Source organism: Hyla sarda, chromosome 9 (assembly GCF_029499605.1).
Source record: "Hyla sarda isolate aHylSar1 chromosome 9, aHylSar1.hap1, whole genome shotgun sequence".
Classification (NCBI taxonomy): domain Eukaryota; kingdom Metazoa; phylum Chordata; class Amphibia; order Anura; family Hylidae; genus Hyla; species Hyla sarda.
The window spans coordinates 70,761,753-70,788,362 of NC_079197.1; the positions used below are offsets into that span (position 1 = coordinate 70,761,753).

The 26,610-nt window shown below is 43.8% G+C and overlaps 1 protein-coding gene across 7 annotated transcripts in view; it reads right to left on the reverse strand.

Moving 5' to 3' along the window:
* The window catches only part of NLGN3 (neuroligin 3), a 328,235-nt gene that overhangs the window by 161,589 nt on the left and 140,036 nt on the right, over positions 1-26,610 (reverse strand). The window contains exon 1 of one of the 7 annotated variants that reach the window (XM_056540340.1): positions 8,777-8,795. The exons of the other annotated variants lie outside the window; for them this stretch is intronic. The gene's annotated coding sequence lies outside the window, so the exon portion shown is untranslated. Of the gene's footprint in view, positions 1-8,776; positions 8,796-26,610 lie in introns of those variants that run through there. 7 annotated transcript variants of the gene reach the window in all.

Sequence of the window (26,610 nt, forward strand, 5' to 3'; positions counted from 1 at the left end):
AAAAAACAAAACTGGATTAGGGGATCAGGGAAGGGTTAAAGGGGTACTACCGTGCTGACAACTTATTCCCTATCTAAAGGATAGAGGATAAGTTGCCTGATCGTGCAGGGTCCCCCGCGATTTCACACGTAGCACCCCACTCTCATCAGGCTCCGGAGTGAACATCCGCTCCGGATCTGATGACTGCCGATCACGGGGCCGGAGTATCGTGACGTCATGGCTCGCCCTCTGCCATAGACTTGCATTGAGGGGTGGAGCGTGACGTCACATGGGGACAGAGCTTTGACATCACGATCACCGGCCCCGTCGTCAGGCCCAGAGTGGATGTTGGCTCTGGGGCCTGATGAGAGCGGGGTGCTGTGTGCGAGATCGCAGGGTGTCCCCAGCGGCGGGACCAGGCAACTTATCCCTTATCCTTTAGATAGGGGATAAGTTGTCAGCACGGTTGTACCCCTTTAACGGGAGGAAGTGGGGACCGCACTGTAAAGAGTTAACAGAGGAAAAAGGGGACAGTACCTGAAGGGTTAACAGAGGGTAGGAATAAAGGGACAGCAACTGAAGAGTTAACAGGGGTGAAAAGAAAGGGGACAGTACCTGAAAGGGTAACCTATGAGCCTCACTGCAGGGGAGAAGAAGCAGTTCACAGACAATAGAGTTGGCCATCCGCCCTGCACAAGGAAGATATCTCACTGCACAGAGAATGTAGAATGAAGCTTTTGGCCGGACAGAGGGGCTCCTGCAATGTCAGGACTGTAAGCTTCTTGTCACTGGAGGTACAGAGGGCAAGGAGACAGCACTGACTTTGGGACGGCACTAAAGGCCAAGTTCTTAGTGGAGGTAGGCTGCAGATCCAGCAGCATCTTCAAAAAGGCATCCAAAGGCACCAGAGGGTGAGGGGAGACAGAGGTAGACATTAAGGGAAAGACTGAGGGGCTAAAAGGCAGGGTATATAGCAACAATAGTAGGTATACTATGTTACTAGGCCATGCCCCCAACAAACTCTGTGAGCCCTGCTCTGACTGAGTCTAGCTGAAGCTGGGTCTGTATTCTAAAGTGTTGTATTATTAAGTGTTACATTTGAGAAGTTTTATAAGCAGAAGTTTAAAAAGCAGGAGTTGTAAGCAGGACCCACTGTAACTGTAAGTATTACACTCCCTTGATAAAAGTAGTTTTTAACAGCTGTTTGTCACCAAGGATATGGACAGCAGGATTGGAGGTTTTCTTCGGTGCACATTGTGCCACATGTATACATCTATGGAGCAGCAGCTTCAGGGTGAATACCGCTGTGACAAATGTGAGCATGTTGCCCACCTGGAAGCTCGTATTAGAGATCTAGAGGAGCAAAATGCAACATTGAGGGCGATTGACAATCTTACAGAGCAAGAAGTTAGTGGGGTAGAAATGAAGGTTGGAGAAACTAGCCAGGAGGCCCAAGTAGGGAGCTGGGTTAATGTAGTTAGAGGGACTGGAAAGGGGGCAAGGAAAAGGAAGGTCACTTCTGCTTCTGATCTCCCAAGTAAAATTGCCAAGTTGGGCGATGATGCGAGGGCCTCAGTATCAGAGATGGCAACCCTAGTGGATACTGGTCTCCCTAACAGCCGGAGGAACAGCTCAACTAGTAGTGTGGGGGATGGTAACGCAGGTAGGCCAAGACAGTTAGTTGTGGTAGGGGATTCTATAATCAGGAAGACTGATAGAATAATTTGTCACCAAGACCACCTCAACCGAATGGTTTGCTGTCTCCCTGGTGCCAGGGTTCGGCATGTGGTGGAAAGGGTGGACAAATTACTAGGGGGGGCTGGGGAAGACCCAGCTGTCGTGGTCCATGTGGGAACCAACGACAGAATACATGGTAGGTGGAGGTCCTTGAAGAATAATTACAAGGAACTAGGTGCCAAGCTGAAGGGAAGGACCTCTAAGGTTGTGTTCTCTGGAATACTTCCTGTGCCATGCGCATCGCAGGAAAGACAGCGGGAGCTTAGGGAGTTAAATGCATGGCTTAAGTCGTGGTGTGAGGGGGAAGGGTTTGGGTTTTTAGAGCACTGGGCTGACTTTTCATTGGGGTACAAACTCTATTCTACGGATAATTTGCACCTAAATGGAAGGGGGTCTGCTGTGCTGGGGGAGAGAATCCTGGAAGGGGTGGCCGAGTATTTAAACTAGGTGAGTGGGGGGAGGATAATAAAGCAAAGAAAGCAGACAGTGGGATGGATAGGTTAGAGAGGGGTCAGGACATAATGGTGGGTGGAGAGGAGTCCTGTGGGGGGAGGTTAAGAGCAGTGGATAAGGAGATTCATGCGTTACAAACCAGCTGTAAAAATAAATGTAGCCCGAAAAATTGTAATCCCAATAATTCAAAAAATTCCATTAGCCCCAATAACTCAATAACTACAATAAGCCCCATTAACTCAAAAAATACTGTTAGCCCCAATAACTTAAATAACAACGTTAGACGCAATAACGCAAAAAATCCCATTAGCCCCAATAACTTAAATAGTACAATTAGCCCTTATAACTCAAATAATAACATTAACCCCAATAACTCTGAAAATCCCATTAGTGAGACTATATGTGTAAAACTTAATGGAAATGTAAAGTGTATGTTCACAAATGCCAGAAGCCTAGCAAATAAAATGGGGGAGCTTGAGGCCTTGATACTGGAGGAACATATTGACATAGTTGGGGTCACTGAGACATGGCTGGACTCCTCGCATGACTGGGCTGTTAATCTGCAGGGGTTTACATTGTTTCGCAAGGATAGAATGAACAGAAAAGGTGGTGGAGTCTGTCTGTATGTAAGAAGTGGTATGAAAGTCAGTGTGAACGATGCCATAGTGTGTGATGATTCTGAGGAGGTGGAATCACTGTGGGTAGAATTACAAAAGGAGGGAAATACTGAAAAAATTATATTTGGTGTAATCTACAGACCCCCTAATATCACTGAAGAGATAGAAGGTCGGCTGTATAAACAAATAGAGAGGGCCGCCCGGGCAGGTACAGTGGTAATAATGGGAGATTTTAACTATCCAGATATAGATTGGGGCCGGGGGTTGGCTAAAACTACAAAGGGGAGAAAATTCCTAAATTTATTGCAGGATAATTTTATGGGCCAGTTTGTGGAGGACCCAACAAGAAGTGATGCCTTGTTGGATCTGATCATTTCCAACAACGCAGAGCTGGTTGGTAATGTAACTGTGCGGGAAAACCTTGGTAATAGCGACCACAATATAGTTACTTTTGACTTAAAATGTAGAAAACAAAGACAGACGGAGAAAGCAAAAACATATAACTTTAAAAAGGCAAACTTCCCTGGGCTGCACTACAGGGCATAGACTGGGGGGAGGTGTTCTCAAATACTGATACAGAAGGTAAATGGGACATCTTTAAATCAACTCTAAATAACTATACAGCTAAATATATACCAAAGGGGAACAAATATAAATGATTAAAACTAAATCCTACATGGCTGACAAATGAGGTTAAAAGAGCAATAAACAACAAAAAAATAGCCTTCAAAAAATACAAATCTGATGGGTCAGCTATAACATTTAAACAGTACAAGGAGCTTAATAAAATCTGTAAAAATGTAATAAAAACAGCAAAAATTCAAAATGAGAGACAGGTGGCCAAAGAAAGCAAAACTAATCCTAACTATTTTTTTAGATATATAAATACAAAAAAACCAAGGACAGAGCATGTAGGACCCCTTAATAATGATAATGGGGAGGTTGTCACGGGCGATCAAGAGAAGGCGGAGCTACTGAATGGGTTCTTTAGTTCTGTATATACTAGGGAAGAAGGAGCTGACATTGGCCAGGTCAGTGCTGGTAACACATCATATAATGTATTGAACTGGCTTAATGTAGAGATGGTACAAGGTAAGTTAAGTAAAGTAAATGTAAGCAAATCTCCAGGGCCGGATGGACTACACCCAAGAGTTCTTAGAGAGGTAAGTTCAGTAATATCTGTACCCTTGTTCATGATATTTAGAGATTCTCTGGTGTCTGGTATTGTGCCAAGGGACTGGCGCAAGGCTAATGTGATACCAATCTTCAAGAAGGGCTCTAGGTCTTCGCCAGGCAATTATAGACCGGTAAGTCTAACGTGCATTGTGGGTAAATTGTTTGAAGGACTTCTAAGGGATTACATACAGGAATACATAGGGGATAATAGTATTATAAGTGATAGCCAGCATGGGTTTACTAAGGATAGAAGTTGTCAAACCAATCTAATTTGCTTTTATGAAGAGGTGAGTAGAAGCCTTGACAGAGGAATGGCTGTGGATATAGTGTTTCTGGATTTTGCCAAAGCGTTTGATACTGTCCCTCACAGACGTCTGACAGGTAAGTTAAGGTCCTTGGGCTTGGAAACTTTAGTTTGTAACTGGATTGAACACTGGCTCATGGATCGTACCCAGAGAGTGGTGGTCAATGATTCGTACTCTTATTGGTCCCCGGTAATTAGTGGTGTACCCCAAGGTTCAGTACTGGGCCCGCTGCTGTTTAATTTATTTATCAATAATATAGAGGATGGTATTAACAGCTCTGTTTCTATCTTTGCAGATGACACCAAGCTTTGTAGCACGGTACAGTCTATAGAGGATGTGCATAAGTTACAAGATGACTTGGATAGACTAAGTGGCTGGGCATCCACTTGGCAAATGAGGTTCAATGTGGATAAATGTAAAGTTATGCATCTTGGTACTAATAACCTGCATGCGTTGTATGTCTTAGGGGAGATTAAACTGTCAGAGTCACTGGTAGAGAAGGATCTCGGTGTACTTGTAGATCACAGACTACAGAATAGCATGCAATGTCAAGCTGCTGCTTCCAAAGCCGGCAGGATATTGTCATGCATCAAAAGAGGCATGGACTCAAGGGACAGGGACATAATACTCCCCTTTATAAAGCATTGGTATGGCCTCACCTGGAATATGCTGTTCAGTTTTGGTCGCCTGTTCATAAAAGGGACACTGCGGAGTTGGAAAGGGTGCAGAGACGCGCGACTAAACTAATATGGGGCATGGAAAATCTTAGCTATGAGGAGCGATTAAAGGAGTTACAATTGTTTAGTCTTGAGAAGAGACGTTTAAGGGGGGATATGATAAACGTATATAAGTATATAAATGGCCCATACAAAAAATATGGAGAAAAACTGTTCCAGGTTAAACCCCCCAAAGGACGAGGGGGCACTCCCTCCGTCTGGAGAAGAAAAGGTTTAGTCTAAAGGGGCGACACGCCTTCTTTACCGTGAGGACTGTGAATTTATGGAACGGTCTACCTCAGGAACTGGTCACAGCAGGAACAATTAACAGCTTTAAAACAGGGTTAGATACATTCCTGGAACAAAATAACATTAATGCTTATGCAGAATTATAAAACTACATCCCTTTCCCTTATCCCCTTACACCCTTCCCTTCAATCCCCTGGTTGGACTTGATGGACGTATGTCTTTTTTCAACCATACTAACTATGTAACTATGTAACTATGTAACCAAGGCCATGACCCCTAACAACCAATTAATTGAACATGGAACTCGTCAACAACAATTTACATTATTGATTTTATAACAAGATAAAACGCTCCTATTATGCTTTTTAACTTCTTTTTACTTATCAGCAGCAAAAGCAAAAAAATACGTATTTTAAATATTACAGAAAGAAAAAACCTTTGAATACATAAGAATAGTGCAACCTAACATGTTGCTATGCTATTAACCAATCATGTAACAGCGTACAATATATAATTAACTGACACTATCAAATCCTCCTTCTTCCTTTGCTGCTCAGCAGATAAGTATTGTGTTATTCATTGCCATATTTACCGTATTTATCGGTGTATAACACGCACTTTTTAGGCTAAAATTTTTTGCCTAAAGTCTACCTGAGTGTTATACGCCGATAAGCTGCTGCAGTTCAATGATTTAAAGCAGGCGCTTTAAATCAATGAACTGCAGCGGCTTTGCAGGTGCAGAGACCGCCACCGCTGCCGGTGTGAGGTGGTTTTTGCGCCCCCGTAGATCCATGCGTCCGCTCCTCCCCAGCTCTCTGAACATTTCCGAAGCTAGAACTGGGGTAGGGCAGAGCAAGGGGAGAGAGAAGGTCCACGCCCCCTCCCTCATCTCTGCTCCCTGAGCTCGGCTGGACGCAGATCTCTATGACACGCCCCCTCCATGAGGACATAGATCTCCATGGCAGGTCCCCTCTCTCATCTCCCCTCCCTGAGGACATAGAGCAGTGCTCCCAATGAGCTCTATGTGTAAAGGGGGACATACTGTACGGGCTAAAGGGGGACATTTACCCCGTGCAGTATGTCCCCCTTTAGCCCCTGCAGTATGTACACATAGAGCTCATTGGGAGCACTGCTCTACGTCCTCAGCTCGGGGAGATGAGGGATGGGACCTGCCGTGGAGATCTATGTCCTCAGGGAGGGGGCGTGCCGTAGAGATCTGCGTCCAGCCGAGCTCAGGGAGGGGAGATGAGGGAGGGGACCTGCCGTGGAGATTTACGTCCTCAGGGAGGGGAGATGAGGGAGGGACCTGCCGTGGAGATCTATGTCCTCAGGGAGGGGGCGTGTCATAGAGATCTGCGTCCAGCCGAGCTCAGGGAGGGGAGATGAGGGAGGGGGTGTGAACCTCCCCTTGCTCTGCCCTCCCCGAGCTCTAGCTTCGGAAATGTTCGGAGAGCTGGGGGAGGAGCGGACGCATGGATCTACGGGGGCGCAAAAAAACACCTCACACCGGCTTCCCTTCCCCTGCCTGTCCTGGGGTCTAGAGCCCTGCTGCCGGCCCTTCTCTCCCCCTGGCTATCGGTGCCACTGCCCATTCTCTACCCCTGACTATCAGTGCCGGCGCCCCATTGCCGGCGCCGATAGCCAGGGGGAGAGAAGTGGCGCCGACAAACAGGGGGAGAGAAGGGGCACCCATTGCCGGCGCCGCTGCCCCGTTGTCTCCCCCATCCCCGGTTGTATAATTACCTGTTGCCGGGGTCGGGTCCGCGCTGCTTCAGGCCTCCGGTGTGCGTCCCCTGCATCGTTGCTATGCACTGCGAGACGCAATGACATCACTCGTCATTGCGCCGCACTGTGCAGTGCATAGCAACGACGCATTGGGACGCACACCGGAGGCCTGAGGCAGCGCGGACCCGACCCCGGCAACAGGTAATTATACAACCGGGGATGGTGGAGGAAACGGGGCAGCGGCACCGGCAATGGGTGCTGCTGCCCCTTCTCTCCCCCTGGCTATCGGTGCCACTGCCCCATTGCCAGCACCGATTCTCTCCCCCTGGCTATCGGCGCCGGCAATGGGGCGCCGGCACTGATAGTCAGGGGGAGAGAACGGGCAGCGGCGCAGATAGCCAGCGGGAGAGAAGCGGCGGCAGCAGGGCTCTAGACCCCAAGACAGGCAGGGGGAGAGAAGCGGGCATCGACGGCCCCTCTCCCCCTGCCTTTCCTGGGGGTGTATCGGGGTATACCCATGCACACACACGCACCCTCATTTTACCAAGGATATTTGGGTAAAAAACTTTTTTTTACCCAAATATCCTTGGTAAAATGAGGGTGCGTGTTATAGGCCGGTGCATGGCATACCCCGATAAATACGGTATGTTCCACAAAAACTTCCAAATGGCTAAAGATATTAACATGAAACTTTGCACACATGTTACTTTTATGTCAACAACAAACATAGGATAGGTGATTTAACCCTTACTCACCCCCATTTGCCAGGGGCGGGGTTTATGTTTAAAGTCCTATACAAGTCTATGGAAAATATATGTTACTGCATAATTTCCAAACGGCTGGAGATATTTTAATAATACTTGGTCACATGTTACTTATATGTCCACTTAAAATATAGTTAATTTAACCCTTAACTACCCCCATTTGTGAGAGTCGGGGGTTTTGTTTAAAGTACCATGCAAATCAATGGGAAATGTATGTTCTCACATAACTTCTGTTCGGCTGGAGATATTTCAATACCTGGTACACATATTACAGGTCGGGATATGAGACCGGGATGGAAGGTCGAGATAGGACGTCAAGATAGGAGGTTAAGACAGGAGGACGGGATGGTCAGGATAGGAGGACAGGATAGAAGGTGGAGATAGGAGGACAGGATAGGAGGACGGGATAAGAGGTCGAGATAGGAGGATGGGATAGGAGGACAGGACAGGAGGTCGAGATAGGAGGTCAAGATAGGAGGCTGGGATACGAGGACGGGATAGGAGGTTGAGATAGGAGGTTGGGATAGGAGGTCGGCATAGGAGGACAGGATAGAAGGTGGAGATAGGAGGACGGGATAAGAGGTCGAGATAGGAGGACGGGATAGGAGGTCAAGATAGGTGGATGGGATACAAGGACGGGATAGGAGGTCGGGATAGGAGGTCGGGATAGGAGGACGGGATAGGAGGACGGGATAGGAGGATGGGATAGGAGGTCGGGATAGGAGGACGGGATAGGACAAGATAGGCGGTCGGGATAGAAGGTCGGGGTATGAGGACGGGATATGACAATATATGGGGATGGGATTTGAAGTCAAAAGCTTCCTCCTTTGTTGATTTTCCTCCCCAACAAGGATGAGGAAGGAAAAACCGGGCAACGCCGGGTATTCATCTAGTATTTTAATATTTGTTACTGTACCCCTGGTTTCTCAAAATATTCTCAGCCTTTTACATTCTTGTTTCCATTTTTTCCTATTTCGGCCCCTTATTCATATTTTCTCTTTTACATTCAAATTCATTCCGGGGTTAATATAGCCTCCTTTAATTATTGTACTTACCCACGGTCTCCCTCTATCTTCCGATCCTCCTTTCAGGATCCGGAGTCTTCTTTCTTCCCACTCCGGCTTCTCTTCCTTTTCTTGCTGCATCACCGCGGTCATTTTCTTTCTTCTTCTCTAAGCGCTGACAGTTGGCATCTCGCGAAATCTCCCGCTGACAGAGTGGTGATCACCTGTCTCACGCCGGAGTAATTCCTGTCAGTCTCTCCAGAGCGGCAGCGAAGCAGGACTGTATTCACACCTTCTCTCATCGCCTTTCTATCCATTTCTGTGGTGAAATCTTTAAAAATTATACTGTTTTGCGCTTTGTAGCCCATTTACTCCCTTTATTAATTAATTTGTGATCCTATGCTGCCACCTTGTGGCGATTTTTTCTCATTACACGGATTGTAAAAAATATTTTACCTCAGCTCAACTGTGCTCCCATAGTTTAAATAGGCCTATCTATTAGATTTAGTTTAGGTCAGTTATTTCCTTCATAAAATTATCTTAACTTATGTACATTTTAATTTAATTTTCACATCTCATTAAATATGTCTGAGAATAATAGAGCTCCTCCTAGGGATTCTCGTCCCTCATCCCTGACATCTGATACCGCCAACCAGGATCACATACAATCTCTGGTTGATGAATCGGTCGCAAAGTCAGTTCAATCTGCGGTTCAATCCGCTGTATCTATGCTACAAGATAGCTTCAATAAGTCAATTTCTCTGGCACTATCCCACCATATTCAAATTGACCCTAATTTGGCAAGACCTTCTACTCCAAATGAGCAATATTGGTCCCCTGACAATTCTGTGTCAGCACTAGCCAGAGGCCATAAAATGCCTAAAAAATCTGTCCGTAAAAGACACCATATTTCTGACGGCAACCAATCCAAAAACATTAAAAAGTTTTGCCAGGATAAATATCCTAAAAAACGATCGCACATTGATCATGATACCCGTGTCGTACCAGCACACACCTTACCCTCTGCCCAAGAAGAGATTATTACTAAAAGGGCTAAGATATCCGCACAGTGGACAAAACCTAATTCTTTCAGAGAACCATCTTCTGATGATTCTGATGATGAGGATGAAGTTCCTCCAATGAAAGTGGAAAATTGCACGATGACCCTGAAGTTCAAGAAGTCTACTTAGAAAACTCTGATTCTGAAATTTTTGATCCTGTTCTGATCCACCACCCTAGGTCAGGTGAATGGATCCCGGATTCTAAAGTCGCCAAATTCATGTTTGTCAGGGTTCAAAAGAGCTTAGATAAGTTTACACAAAATAAGCTCAAAGTTGAGTGCCCTAGGCCTACCCTCCATCATAGCTCTACATTCACACTCGAGCTAGATCTTATTCTTACAAAATTCTTAATGAAATCAGTTAAAAACCCTAAAAAAGGGGTTGATAGTAGTTTTAGAAATTGTCAAGACAAACTTATGGACCTTTTAGGTCCCCTGACAAAAATTTTGGATTTGGTTGAGGAGGCAGATAAAAATAACAGACCCGTTGAGACGGAAGTCCTTAAAGGATGGGCTCATAGAGCCATTTGTTTTTTCGAGAATGCCAACTCTGCTTTAACTACGGAACGTAAACGTTCCATATTGTTGAAGATCGATCCCCAGTTAATGAATCCTGCTTCCAATTAACCTCCCAACCCTACTGAGGGAATGTTGTTCGGGGAGGACTTCATTAGAGATATGGGAAAATATGTGGGCCTGTTTTCCACCATCACCAAGGTTCAGTCATCTTTGAAAAAAGTTTTTCCCCAAAAAAAATTTTGGTTGGGCCGGGAAAGGCAGGAGCCGCTTCCCCGGAGCTCAAGTCAAAATAGACAACAATTTAAAGGCTCCTACCAACCTTATCAACCCGCCTACTCAGGTCCTCCCACATACACTGCACCCTTCTTCCCTTATCGGTCGAGACCATGGTGCACCAGAGGTCAAAGAGGTGTACCACGTTCCAGACCATCTTCAGGTAAGTCACCCTCACTCTTCCCAGAACATTCCATTAGGCTGAAGAATCATTCATTTTTTGAAAAACTGGAGTATGATTACTGCAGACTCATGGATACTAAATGTTGTATCAGGTTACCAAATAGAGTTCACCTTTCCTCCTGTTCAATATTGCCTTCCTCATCCCATAAAATTCTCAATACCAGACCAAACTTTAATAGACTCGGAAATAAAAGAATTAGTTTCAAAACAGGCCATTATTCCAGTTCCGACCAATTCTTCAGGTTTCATCAGCAATCTCTTTCTAGTAAAAAAAGAAAGACGGAGGTCACAGACCTGTAATAAACCTGAAAATCCTAAACAACTTAGTGGTTTACAGACACTTCAAAATGGAAGGTATTCATCTCTTAAGAGATTTACTTCTAAAAAACGATTGGTTAGTCAAGATAGACTTAAAAGATGCATATCTGACAATTCCAATTCAGCCTTCCTCCCAGATCTTTCTCCAATTTCTATGGAAAAATCTAAAATGGCAATTCACTTGCCTTCCTTTCGGCCAGTCATCCGCCCCTTGGTGCTTCACAAAACTTTCGAAGCCTGTAATTGCTCTTCTTCGGAGTCGCAGGGTCCGTTTTATCATATACCTCGACGACATTCTCATCATGGCTCAATCAGAGTCTCTCCTTCTTTGTCACATGAATTGGACTTTATCCCTTCTAGAAAACTTAGGTTTTCTAATCATTCACAAAAAATCTGTTCTCCTACCATCTCAGGAGCTAGAATTTCTAGGTTTCTTGATCGATACTCGGTCAACCACTTTGAGTCTACCTCCCAGACGTTTGAAAACCATCCGGAAAGGGATTCGGCAAACTCTTCGCAAGGATCTTATAGCTCTCAGATCCTTTGCTCAGATTGTGGGCCTTCTTTCTGCGTCCATTCAGGCAATTTTTCCAGCCCCTCTTCATTATCGAGCTCTTCAACGCTTAAAAATCTCTCACCTCAGAGAAGGCCTAGGCTATTAAGACAAAGTTTGTCTTTCTTCAGACGCGAAAGAGGAACTTCATTGGTGGCTCTCACACATTCAATCTTGGAATGGAAAAACAGTCTGCCATCCGAATCCGGACATTGTCATAGAATCAGACGCAAGTCTCTTGAGATGGGGTGCCTGCTGCTGTACTCTTTCTACTGGAGGAAAATGGTCTCCATCAGAATCCCTCCTCCACAACAATTGCTTTCAGCTTTTGGTCAGATCCTTTGCATTAAGAGTTTTGCCAAAGATTCCTCCCATTGCTGTATCCTTTTACACATGGACAATATTTCAGCTATCCAATAAATACCGTATTTATCGGCGTATAACACGCACTTTTTAGGCTAAAATTTTTAGCCTAAAGTCTATGTGCATGTTATACGCCGATAAGCCACTGCAGTTCAATGATTTAAAGCGGGCGCTTTAAATCAATGAACTGCAGCGGCTTTGCAGGTGCAGAGACAGCCAGCGCTGCCGGCTTCTCTGCCCCTGCCTGCCCTGGGGTCTAGAGCCCTGCTGCCGGCCCTTCTCTCCCCCTGGCTATCGGCGCCGCTGCCCGTTCTCTCCCCCTGACTATCGTGCCGGCGCCCCATTGCCGGCGCCGATAGCCAGGGGGAGAGAAGCAGCGCCGACAGACAGGGGGAGAGAAGGGGCAGCGGCACCCATTGCCGGCGCCGCTGCCCCGTTGCCTCCCCCCATCCCCGGTTGCATAAGTACCTGTTGCCGGGGTCAGGTCGGCGCTGCTTCAGGCCTCCAGTGTGCGTCCCCTGCGTCGTTGATATGCGCTGCACGCACATGCATAGCAACGACGCAGGGGACGCACACCGGAGGCCTGAAGCAGCGCGGACCCGTCCCCGGCAACAGGTAATTATGCAACCGGGGATGGGGGGAGGCAATGGGGCCGCTGCCCCTTCTCTCCCCCTGGCTGTCGGCGCCGCTGCCCCATTGCCGGCGCCGCTTCTCTCCCCCTGGCTATCGGCGCCGGCAATGGGGCGCCGGCACCGATAGTCAGGGGGAGAGAACTGGCAGCGGCAGCTATAGCGAGGGGGAGAGAAGGGCCGGCAGCAGGGCTCTAGACCCCAGGAAAGGCAGGGGGAGAGAAGCGGGCAGCGACGGCCTCTCTCCCCCTGCCTTTCCTGGGGCTGTATCGGGGTATACACGCGCACACACACACCCTCATTTTACCATGGATATTTGGGTAAAAAACTTTTTTTACTCAAATATCCTTGGTAAAATGACGGTGCGTGTTATAGGCCGGTGCGTGGTATACCCCCATAAATACAGTAAATCATTTGGGAGGAACGACCTCAAAAACCCTTCTGGCATTTTTGTCTGGAGAGGCATATCACGCTGAAAGCGGAATACCTTTCGGGAATTTCCAACACAATCGAAGATTGGAACTCCCATTTTCTAACAGACTTCAGCGACTGGAGACTTCATCCTCATGTCTTTCACCATATAAACCAAATATTGGGTCCACTCCACATAGACATGTTCGCTTCTCGCTCGAACCGCCAAATTACACAATTCTTCAGTTGGAGACCAGACCCGGAAGCTCTGGGTGTGGACGCTTTCCTCCAATTTTGGCCTCCGGAAACCCTTTACGCTTTTCCTCCATTCAATCTTATTCCTCGCCTATTTCTTCAAATAACAATTCGGAAATCCACACTAGTCCTCATCACTCCATGGTGGACAACTCAATCATGGTTTCCTCAAATTCTTCATCTACTCATAGATTTTCCTCGCATTCTCCCTTCTATTCCGGATCTCCTCCAGGACCCTTTCATCCTTTAATCACATCGAACCAGATGCCTCTAATTGCTTGGTTGATCTCATAGTAACATAGTTCATAAGGTTGAAAAAAGACCAGAGTCCATCAAATTCAACCTATAACCCTAGCGAGTCCCTACTGAGTTGAGTTGATCCAGAAGAAGGCAAAAAACCCTCATAGAGGTAAAAATTCCTTCCCGACTCCAAATATGGCATCAGAATAAATCCCTGTATCAACGTTCTGTCCATATAAATCTAGTTTACATAACCAGTAATGTTATTACTCTCCAAAAATGCATCCAGCCCCTTTTTGAACTCTATTCCTCTAGACATAGAGGATGCCCCATTGTTATTGATACAGTCCTGGGTATAAATAGATCACGGGATAGATCTCTGTACTGTCCCCTGATATATTTATACATAGTTATTAGGTCTCCCCTAAGCCTTCTTTTTCTAAACTAAATAACCCTAATTCTGATAATCTTTCTGGGTACTGTAGTCCTCCCATTCCCCGTATTACTCTGGTTGCCCGTCTTTGAACCCTCTCCAGCTCTACTATATCTTTCTTGTACACATATGCCCAGTACTGTACATAGTATTCCATGTGTGGTCTGACTAGTGATTTGTACAGCGGTAGAATTATTTCCTTGTCGTGGGCATCTATGCCCCTATTAATGCACCCCATGATTTTATTAGCCTTGGAAGCAGCTGCCCGACACTGGTCACTACAGATAAATTTACTGTTAACTAAGACTCCTAAATCCTTTTCCATGTCAGTCATCCCAAGTATTCTCCCATTTAATACATAATCCCAGCCCGGATTTTTCTTCCCCATGTGCATTACTTTACATGTATCAGTGTTGAACCTCATCTGCCACTTCCCAGCCCAAACCTCTAACCTATCCAGATCCATTTGTAACAGTGCACTGTCCTCTATAGTGTTTACCACTTTACAGAGTTTAGTGTCATCTGCAAAGATTGGTACTTTACTATTCAACCCCTCTGCAAGGTCATTAATGAATATATTAAATAAGACAGGACCCAAGACGGACCCCTGTGGTACCCCACTAGTAACAGTTATCCAATCAGAATAAGTACCATTAATAACCACCCTCTGTTTCCTATCATTGAGCCAGTTCAGGGGTGTGGAAATTTTATAAAAAAAACTACTTGTCCACGGGACTAACATGGAGCAAAATCTACTTGTCCCTCCTGACGATCCACTTGTCCCGGCCAATTTTCTCTTTTACGCTCAGATTTTTTCCTCCTAGCCCTATAATAGCCATAACTACCTACTATAATGATACCTTTAAATTTTTCAATAACATATTCTCTGGACCAAAAAATATATATTAGGTGAAGTGAAATTGAAATAGTAAAAGATAATTTTCAGATTTGGTTCTTTTTCTTTTCTGCGCCATTTACCTTGTGGTCAGATAACATGTTAGTTTTATACTTTAGGCGCCTGATTACAGCGATACCAGATTTGTATCGTTTACGTCATGTTTTACTAATTCTGAACTTTTTCAAATTTTTTTAATTGCCATTTTTTAACCCCTGTAGCTTTAGTTTTTTCCGCATACCAGGCTGTATGAGGGGTAATTTTTTTGCGCCATAATCAGTTTTTTAGAAATAGAGGAATGTCCAGCACAAAGCACGATGCAAGGTGTAAATTTATTGAAGATACACACAGCAAACAGCAACACGGATCATGGAGTAAAGTGACGCGTTTCAGCAACCTTGGTCGCCTTAGTCATACAATGGTATACTCAGATCAGTTCGGTTCTTATAGTAGGCGGCACCGCCCACCTCACCAGGTGAAACACCTGAGTGGGACTGGGCGGCGCACACCCACACACAAGGGCCAGACTGACGTCTGTGCTCACACTAGACACAAATGGGGGAGGGAGGAAAGGAACACTAAACAAAATGTACATAACTCACATATGAAATTGGCAGTGAAATTACATAGACAAAAGTTAATAGTGTACATGATCAAAAATATCAGGGATGGGGACTTTACCAACATATATAAAAAACATAATAAATCAATAGTTTAAAACCACATGGTAATATAAACTGTCAGTCATATCCTAGGTGTGTTTAGATTAGTCAGTGTAAAACACAGTATAGAACCAGAACCGTAATCATTTTTGAAATATCAAACACAAGTCACTTCAGGTATGATAAATAATATTGATGTATTAGAAAAAGAGGGAAGGACTTGGTACAAATGTACTAAAAAATAAATAAATAAATTAAGATCCAATCCCCTGGATATATCCCACATCCGAAAGCAATAGCCACAGAAATAACAAAAAATAGAAATAAGTTAATATAGATATGATATAAACACTGGCTATTTGTATAGGTGGGTGTGGGACGATCCGTGGGAAGATATCTAGGTTCTATAGAAAAGACAAAAAGGGAGGAAGGAAAAAGGGCTGCACACCCAAAGTCTATAGTACCACAAGTAATTGAATATGAGTTATGTAAAAGTTAGAATATGTATATAAAGAAAACATATATAGTGGTAGATGTAGACCTATGGGAAATGTCAACCAATGGGACAGGAGGACTAGACCAAATTGTATAGTATACTGTACGGAAAGGGGACTATGAAATAACTATATTATATATTAAGTTATAACAACCCTATATAGATAGGTTTGGTAAGGGGGTAGGGACAAAGGCAGGACATCAAGGAAGTTCGAAAGATAAGACGAACTAACAAGTAATATACTAAATTGTATATCAGCCTAATAATATAACATGGTGTCCTGCCTTTTGTTCAAACCCCTGGGAGCCCTAGTGTCGAGTTTCAAAATCCAAAACACCTCACGGTCAAGTAACTTTTTTCTGTGGTCTCCACCACGCAGAGGCATAGTCACTTTCTCTATGCCCTGAACATATAAGCTACGAGTAGATCCAGAGTGTATCTCTGCACAATGTCGACTCACCATGGACACGTGCCGGGAGTTAAAATGGGGGATGTCTGACAGGTGCCTGCGAACTCTCACTTTCAGTGCACCCGTCGTACATCCCACATATTGGATATTACATTCCCGGCACGTGATGAGATAAACAACATGGTGTGTGCTGCAATTGACAAATTGTGTCATATTAAATTGTTCACCATTGGATGCTGATACGAAGCTCGTGCTATTAAGCATAATAGAACAGCAAGTGCATCTGCTATGACCACATCTAAACGAGCCCCGGTGTTGCAACCAATTAGTTTTGTGACATCTAGTGTTCAAAAAGAGACTGGGAGACACTTTATTAGATATAGTTTTGGCTTTCTTAGAAATACATCTGAAGCCGCCACTGAATATTTCAGAAAAGGACGGATCACCTGAAATCATAGGGATATATTTCTGTACTATATTGCGGATAGCATGGAAATCATCACTATACTGGGTCACGAACGTAATGGGATGACGTCTTTGCATCCCCGCAATGTTGTCATTGGTGGGACAGGATAGTCGCTTACCACCAGATAGGAGTTTTGGGCGATCACGGTCGCGGGCAATATTTATCGCCCGTTGAATGTGCCGATCGTGGTAGCCTCTTGATTTCAAACGAGATGAGATGACTCCGACCTCACGATCGAAGTCCTCCTCTTTAGAACAATTACGTCTCGCACGAATCATCTCACCCACGGGCAAATTTCTATAATCAGTTTTTTGTATCGGTACCATTTTGGTATTGATCTGACTTTTTAATCGCTTTTTAACTTTTTTTTCTGGGATATTATAAAAATTGCAATTCTGTGGTTTGGTATTTTTTTTTACATTTTCCGTACGGGATACATAATGTTATATTTTAATAGGTTGTACCATTACGCACGAAGCAATACCAAATATGTTTATTTTTATTATGTTTACGTGTTTTTATATAGGAAAAGGGGGTGATTTGAACTTTTAACATGGAAGGGGTTAATGCAGCGGTCTTCAAACTGTGGCCCTCCAGATGTTGCAAAACTACAACTCCCAGCATGCCCGGACAGCAAACAGCTGTCCTGGCATGCTGGGAATTGTAGTTTTGTAACATCTGGAGGGCCACAGTTTGAAGACCACTGGGTTAATGTGTGTCTTTCAAACTTTTATTAAAACTTATTATTTTTTTTTTTTACACTTTATTAGATTTATAGGAGGAATCATTAGATTCCTCATACAGATGAATAGAGTTCTATTGAACTCTATTGATCTGAGTGCTCTGTGATCCATTGATAGAGCCTGGTCCAGCCAGGATCTATCAATGACAGAGCGGGACAGCAGGGAACAGAGGTAAGCCCTCCGGCTACCTCTATAGTGGATCTCCCCCCGCGATCGCGCTGTGGGGGGGTGGGGGTTGGCGATGATGATGAGATAGGGGTTCCCAATTGGTGTACAGGCCCCCAGATATATATGACCCCTAGGGCTGGGCGGTATACCTATTCATACCGAATAATGGTATGTTTTTTTATATAAACGTGCATTTTCGCCGCCCGCACATAAGAATTATAGGGCATCTTCTATGTGCTGGGACCTGTGTGTCACAGTGGGGGAGTGAGCTGTGACACTCTGTGCAACCAGTATACCGCTGTTTTTAGAAACCAGGGAGCCTCCAGCTGTTGCAAAACTACAACTCCCAGCATACCCAGACAGCCATTGGCTGTCCGAGCATGCTGGGATTTGTAGTTTTGCAACAGCTGAAGCCCCACCTGATAAAGAGATAGGGGTTCCAAATTGGTGTACAGGCCCCCAGATATACATGATCACCCAGGTAGGGTTCCTATTTAAACAAGTATACCCCCTTACAAAAATATCTCTATGGAAGTTTTACACTTACTGCTGCCTGTAAAGATCGCAGGACCTTGCTTTCGGGCCGGGGGATCCACGATGCGCAGGCCGGGGGATGCACGATGCGCGGGCCCGGGGATGCACGATGCGCGCGTCAGGTGACGTCATCCCAGGCGCCGCGCGGGACGTCAGCGTCACGCCGCTGCCTATGTGTCCCGGCGTCCTGCGCTTCCTATGACATCACGGATAGTGCGCACCGCTTCAGGAAGGAGGCTGCAGCTACAATACAAATGCTGCGCACATTTTTCAAATTCTTCTGGCATTTAGAGCTGCTTGCCCGAAGCCGGGCTAAATGCCGGAAGAATCCACCTGCCCAGCGCCCAAAACTGCATGTCCCGGGCGTCGGGCGATATAATTTCCACATCCCTGCAGTTACTTACCCACTTACGCACATTCTCCCCCAGCCCAAACCTTCTCATTTTATGCACCAACCTTTTATGTGGAACCGTATCAAATGCTTTGGAAAAATCCATATATACGACATCCAGCGATTGCCCCTGGTCCAGTCTGGAGCTCACCTCCTCATAAAAGCTGATCAGGTTAGTTTGACAGGATCGATCCCTCATAAATCCATGCTGATACGGACTCATACATTTATTTTTATCAAGATATTCCAAAATAGCATCTCTTAGGAAACCCTCAAACAATTTACATACAACCGAGGTTAAACTAACAGGTCTATAATTTCCAGGGTCACCTTTTGACCTCTTCTTAAATATTGGCACCACATTTGGCATGCGCCTGTCCTGGGGAACAGTCCCTGTCACTATAGAGTCCCTGAATATTAAAAATAGGGGTCTGTTTAAATGTAATTACATTTGTTAATTCCGTTAGAACACGGGGGTGAATGCCATCTCGACCTGGTGATTTGTCTAGTTTGATTTTTTGTAGGCGGCACTGTACTTCTTCCTGGGTTAGACAGGTGACATGTAAAGGGGAATTTACCTTATCACACTGTATTTCACTTGGCATTTCCTTTCCTCAGTGAATACAGTGGAGAAGAATTTTTTTAAATATATTTAATCTCAGCTCTTCCGAATCTATCTCACCATTTTCTATCTCAACTAGAGAACTCTTATCAGACGCTTGGGCTCCAGGTACCAGATCTGCTTACAGATCAGCCTGGAAACTTTGGCTTCATTGGTGCTCTCAATGGGATCTGGATCCCTTACAAGCATCAATATCTAACATCTTAAATTTTCTCTCATCATCTTTCGACGCTGGTAAAGCTTATCGAACAATTAATCTATATCATTCTGCCATTTCCTCCAGACATCCTCCTCTTGATTCCATTCCCATTGGCAAACACCCCCTAGTTTGCAAACTTTTACGGGGCATTAGATTTCGATGTCCTCCTTTACCCAAATATAATTCCACCTGGGATGTAAATATTCTTCTAAATCTTTTTACATATTGGGATGATAATGATTCATTGTCGCTCAAATTTCTTTCTTTGAAACTCACGGTTCTCCTTTGTCTTATTTCTGTTAAACTTGTTTCAGATGTTCGAGCTCTTGACATCTCTAGAAGACAATATTCTCCTCAGGGCGTTCTTTTCACTATCTATCGACGTACCAAGACTAATCTACCTTCATTCTTTTATCCAGCCTTTCCTCACCTTCCAAAACTTTATGTTGTACGTTGTTTACGTTTGCAACATGTGTTGTACTTTTGCAACATATGGAGGTCCACAGTTTCGAGACCACTAAACAGTGGTCTCCAAACTGTTCTCCTCCAGTTGTTGCATAACTAAAACTCCCAGCATGCCCTTCGTCTGTCGGTGCATGCTAGGAGTTGTAGTTTTGCAACAGCTGTAGGCACACTGGTTGTGAAACACTGAGATAGAGTCTGTTTCCTAACTCAAAGTTTCCCAACCAGTGTGCCTCCAGCTGTTATAAAACTACAACTCCCAGCATGCACTGACAGACCATGTATGCTGGGAGTTATAGTTTTGCCACAGAAGGAGGCACACTGGTGGTAAGACACTCAGTTAGTCTGTCACCTAATTCGGTTTTTCCCCACCAGTGTACCTACAGCTGTGGCAAAACTACAGCTCCCAGCATGCATGGTCTGTAGTTTTGCAACAGCTAGAGGTTTGCACCCCCCCCCCTACTCAAACACACACATGGGCTGGGGTTTACAGTGAGTTTCTGGGTGCAAGTTAGAGATGCGGCAAATTTACCATTGCTGCTCATGCTCCAAGCAGGAAACCCGCTGTGAACCCCCAGCCCGTGTGAAGGTACCCTAAAAACATTACACTACACTAACATAAAATAAAGAGTAAAACACTACATATTCACACCTTAACCCAGCCCCCCCCATAAAAATGAAAAAAAAACCTTGTATGCCACTGTTTCCTAAACGGAGCCTCCAGCTGTTGCAAAACAACAACTCTCAGTATTGCCAGACAGCCATTGACTGTCCAGGCTTGCTGGGAGTTTAGCAACAGCTGGAGGCACCCTGTTTGGGAATCACTACCGTAGGGTATTTGTGGTGCAGGAGGCAAGCACAATTTTTGCATTCTGGTCCACCCTTATGAAAATCCCTAATTTAGGCCTTAAATGGGCATGGCGCTCTCTCACTTCTGAGCCCTGTCTTATTTCAAGGCAACAGTTTAGTGCCACATATGGGGTATTTGAGCTACAAATTTTGGGGGTCTTTTTCTTCTTTTACCACTTATGAAAAGGAAAAGTTGGGGGCTACACCAGCATGTTAGTGTTAAAAAAATATTTTTTTACACTAACATGCTGGTTTTACCACCAACAGTCCACACTAATTGTTGGACATACTTTTCATTTTCACAAGAGGTAAAATGAGAAAAAGACCCCCATAATATGTAAAGCAATTTCTCATGAGTATGGAAATACCCCATATATGAACGTAAAGTGCTCTGCGGGCGCACTACCGGGCTCAGGAGTGAGAGCGCCATGTACATTAAAAAATAAAAATTCTAATTTTTTTCACTGAAATGCTGGTGTTACCCCAAATTTTCATTTTTACAAGAGGTAATAGATCCCCAAAAAATTTGTAATACCATTTTTTTTTGAGTAAGAAAATACCTCATATGTGGATGTAAAGTGCTCTTCAGGCGCACTACAGGGATCAGAAGGGAAGGAGCACCATTGGGCCTTTGGATGGATAATTTGGCTGAAATGTAATAAGGGGTGCAGTGAGCATTTACACCCCGCAGGTGTCTGACAGATTTTTTGAACAGTCTTCCGTAAAAATGAAAAATTTAATTTTTCATTTGCACAGCCTACTGTTCCAAAGATCTGTCAAATGCCAGTGGGGTGTAAATGCTCACTTCACCCCTTATTACATTCCGTGAGGGGTGTAGTTTCTAAAATGGGGTCACATGTGAGGGGGTCCACTGTTCTGGCACCATGGGGGCTTTGTAAACCATTCCAACCAAATTCTCTCTCCAAAAGCCATATGGCGCTCCTTCTCTTCTGAGACCAGTAGTGCACCAGCAGAGCAATTTACAACCACTTATGGGGTATTTCCTTACTTGGGAGAAATTGGGCTTTAAATTTTGGGGCCTTTTTCTCCTACTATCCCATGTGAAAATGACAAAATTGGGGTAACACCAGCATTTTAGTGTTAAAAATCAAATGTTTCATTTCTACGACCCACTGTTCAAAAGGCTAATACCCCTTGTTACATTCCTTGAGGGGTGTAGTTTCCCAAATAGTATGCCATGCAGAGGTTTTTGCCATTCTGGCACCATGAGGGCTTTCTAAATACAACATACCCACCAAAAAATTAAGTGAAATATTCGTTCTCCAAAACCCCAAAGTTGTTCCTTCCCTTCTGAGCCATGTTGTGCGCTCGCAGAGCACTTTACATGCACATATGGGGTATTGCCCTAATCGAGAGAAATTGGGTTGCAAATTTTGGGGGGATTGTTCTCCTTTTACCCCATGTAAAAAATGGGGCTACATGTTAGTGTAAAAATTTGAGATTTTGTTTTCCTCCTTCACTTTGCTGCTATTCCTGATTTCTGAATGTCATTTTGAATAATATCAGGGGTGCTGTTTTCTTAATGGGGTCCATTATGGGGGATTTCTTACAGAAAGACCCCTCAAATCCACTTCAAACTGAACTGGGCTCTGAAAAATTCAGATTTTGAAATTTTCAGGAAAATTTGAAAAATTGCTGCTTTACATTGAAGCCCTCTAATGTCTTCAAAAAGTAAAAACATGTAAACTTTATTATGCCAACATAAAGTAGACATATCTCATTTATTTGGTATGACAATTTTCCTTACAAGCAGAGTTTCAAAGTTAGAATAATGCAAAATTTTCAAGACATTTTTGAATTTTTCACCAAGAAATGATGAAAGTATCGACAAAAATGTACCACTAACATAAAGTACAATATGTCATGAAAAAACAATCTCAAAATAAAATTCATAAGTAAAAGCATCCTAGAGTTATTAACCCCTTAAGGACTCAGCCCATTTTGGCCTTAAGGACTCAGACAATTTAATTTTTACGTTTTCATTTTTTCCTCCTCGCCTTCTAAAAATCATAACTCTTTTATATTTTCATCCACAGACTAGTATGGGGGCTTGTTTTTTGCGTGACCAGTTGTCCTTTGTAATGACATCACTCATTATATCATAAAATGTATGGCGCAACCAAAAAACACTATTTTTGTGGGGAAATTAAAACGAAAAACGCAATTTTGCTAATTTTGGAAGGTTTTGTTTTCACGCCGTACAATTTATGGTCAAAATGACATGTGTTCTTTATTCTTAGGGTCAATACGATTAAAATGATACCCATTATTACATACTTTTATATTATTGTTGCGCTTAAAAAAAATCACAAACTTTTTAACCAAATTAGTACGTTTATAATCCCTTTATTTTGATGACCTCTAACTTTTTTATTTTTCCGTATAAGCGGCGGTATGGGGGCTCATTTTTTGCGCCATGATCTGTACTTTTTTTTGATACCACATTTGAATATAAAAAACTTTTAATACACTTTTTATAATTTTTTTTTAAATAAAATGTATTAAAAAAGTAGGAATTTTGGACTTTTTTTTATTTTTTTTCGTTCACGCCGTTCACCGTACGGGATCATTAACATTTTATTTTAATAGTTCGGACATTTACGCACGCGGCGATACCAAATATGTCTATAAAAAATGTTTTTTACGCTTTTTGGGGGTAAAATAGGAAAAAACGGACGTTTTACTTTTTTATTGGGGGAGGGGATTTTTCACTTTTTTTTTACTTTTACTTTTACATTTTTTTTTACACTTGAATAGTCCCCATAGGGGACTATTCATAGCAATACCATGATTGCCAATACTGATCTGTTCTATGTATAGGACATAGAACAGATCAGTGTTTTCGGTGATCTTCTGCTCTGGTCTGCTCGATCACAGACCAGAGCAGGAGACGCCGGGAGCCGCACGGAGGAAGGAGAGGGGACCTCTGTGCGGCGTTATGAATGATCGGATCCCCGCAGCAGCGCTGCGGGCGATCCGATCGTTCATTTAAATCGCGAACTCCCGCAGATGCCGGGATCTGTATTGATCCCGGCACCTGAGGGGTTAATGGCGGACGCCCGCGAGATCGCGGGCGTCGGCCATTGCCGGCGGGTCCCTGGCTGCGATCAGCAGCCGGGATCAGCCGCACATGACACGGGCATCGCTCCGATGCCCGCGGTTATGCTTAGGACGTAAATGTACGTCCTGGTGCGTTAAGTACCACCTCACCAGGACGTACATTTACGTCCTGCGTCCTTAAGGGGTTAATGGGGTACTCTTGTGTAAAACATATTTTTTAAATCAACTGGTGCCAGAAAGTTAAACAGATTTGTAAATTACTTCTATTAAAAAATCTTAATCCTTCCAGCACTTTTTAGGGGATGTATACTACAGAGGAAATGTTTATCTTTTTGATTTCTCTGATGTCATGACCACAGGGCTCTGCTGTCCATTTTGGAACTGTCCAGAGCAGGAGAAAATCCCCATAGCAAACATATGCTGCTCTGGACAGTTCCTAAAATGGACAGCAGAAGTCAGCAGATAGCGCTGTGGTTGTGACATCAGAGAAATCGAAAAAGAAAAGCATTTCCTCTGTAGTTTATAGCCCATAATATGTATTGGAAGGATAAAGATATTTTAATAGAAGTCATTTACAAATCTGTTTAACTTTCTGGCACCAGGTGATTTAAAAAAAAAAAAAAGTTTTCCACGGGAGTACCCCTTTAACACCCCACAGGTGTTTGACGACCTTTCGATAAAGTTGGATGTCAAAATTTTTTTTTTTTACAAGGGGTAATAAGAGAAAATGCCCCCCAAAATTTGTAACCCCGTCTCTTCTGAGTATGGAAATACCCCATGTGTGGAAGTCAAGTGCACTGCGGGAAGACTACAGTGCTCAGAAGAGAAGGAGTCACATTTGGCTTTTGTAAAGCAAATTTTGCTGAAATGGTTTTTGGGGCGCATGTCCCATTTAGGAAGCTCTATGGTGCCAGAATAGCACCCCCCCCCCACATGGCATACTGAAACTATACCCTGCAAGGAACATAACAAGGGCTACAGCGAACCTCAACACCCCGCAGGTGTTTGACAACTTTTCGTTAAATTTGGATGTGTAAATGATTTTTTTTTCCACTAAAATGCTGGTTTTCCCCCAAATTTTACATTTTTACAAAGGGTAATAAGAGAAAATGCCCCCCAAAATTTGTAACCCCATCTCTTCTGAGTATGGAAATACCCCATGTGTAGAAGTCAAGTGCACTGCGGGCGCACTACAATGCTCAGAAGAAAAGGAGTCACATTTGTATTTTGTAAAGCAAATTTTGCTGAAATGGTTTTTGGGGGACATGTCCCATTTAGGAAGCCCCTATGGTGCCAGGACAGCAAAAAAAAAAAAAAACACATGGCATACTATTTTGGAAACTACACCCCTCAAGGAACATAACAAGAGGTACAGTGAGCCTTAACACCCCACAGGTGTTTGAAGACTTTTCGTTAAAGTTGGATGTGTAAATGTTTGTTCTTTTTTCACTAAAATGTTGGTTTACCCCCAAATTTTACATTTTTACAAGGGGTAATAGGAGAAAATGCCCCTCAAAATTTGTAACCCCATCTCTTCTGTGTATGGTGATACCCCATGTGTGGATGTCAAGTGTACTGCGGGCGCACTACAATGCTCAGAAGAGAAGGAGTCACGTCTGGCTTTTGGAAAGCAAATTTTGCTGAAATGGTTTTTGGGGGCATGTCCCATTTAGGAAGCCACTATGGTGCCAGGACAGCAAAAAAAAACCCACATGGCATACTATTTTGGAAACTACACCCCTCAAGAAACATAACAAGAGGTACAGTAAGCCTTAACACCGCACAGATGTTTGACGACTTTGGATTTGTAAATGAATTTTTTTTTTTTTTTTTTTTTTACTAAAATACATTTTTTTTTTCTAAATTTTACATTTTAACAAGGGCTAATAGTAGAAAGTGCCCCCAAAAATGTGTTACCCCATCTCTTCTGAGTATGGAAGTACCCCATGTGTGGACATCAAGTGCACTGCGGGTACACTACAATGCTCAGAAGAGAAGGAGTCACATTTGCAAATTTTGCTGATAGCTGATTAGCAAGCCCCTATGCAAAAAAAAAAAAAAAAACATGGCATACTATTTTGGAAAGTACACCCCTCATGGAACGTAACAAGGGGTACAGTGAGCCTTAACACCCCACAGGTGTTTGATAAATGTTCATAAAAGTGGGATGTGAAAAGGAAAAATTAGATTTTTTTACACTAAAATGCTCGGGTTACCCCAAATTTTTCATTTTCACAAGTGGTAAAAGAAGAAAATGTCACCGTAAGTTTGTAAATATATTTCTTTGGAGTAAGGACATACCTCATATCTGTGCGTAAACAGCTCTGCGGGTGCACACTGGTCACGGAAGAGCAGGAGCGCAGTCGGGGCATTGAGCTTCTACATAGCTGTCTACGGAGCCAGAACAGCAGGACCCCCCTCAAGGAGCATTACTTAGCATTAGGAGTACTTAGCATTAGAGGTAAACTACTAAAATGGGGTACAGTGGGACATAAAATTTTAAAACAGGTTATGTTCCAAGAATGATGAGCCAGAGCATAGCCAAAACTAAAAAATATGCCCATCCCAAACCCATGCTCTGAATCATCATTCTGGGAATGTGATGTGTGTGGCTGTCCCTGTGTGAGGCTACATAAAAAAAAGTCCCCGATGATGGTGACTCAGTGACCCA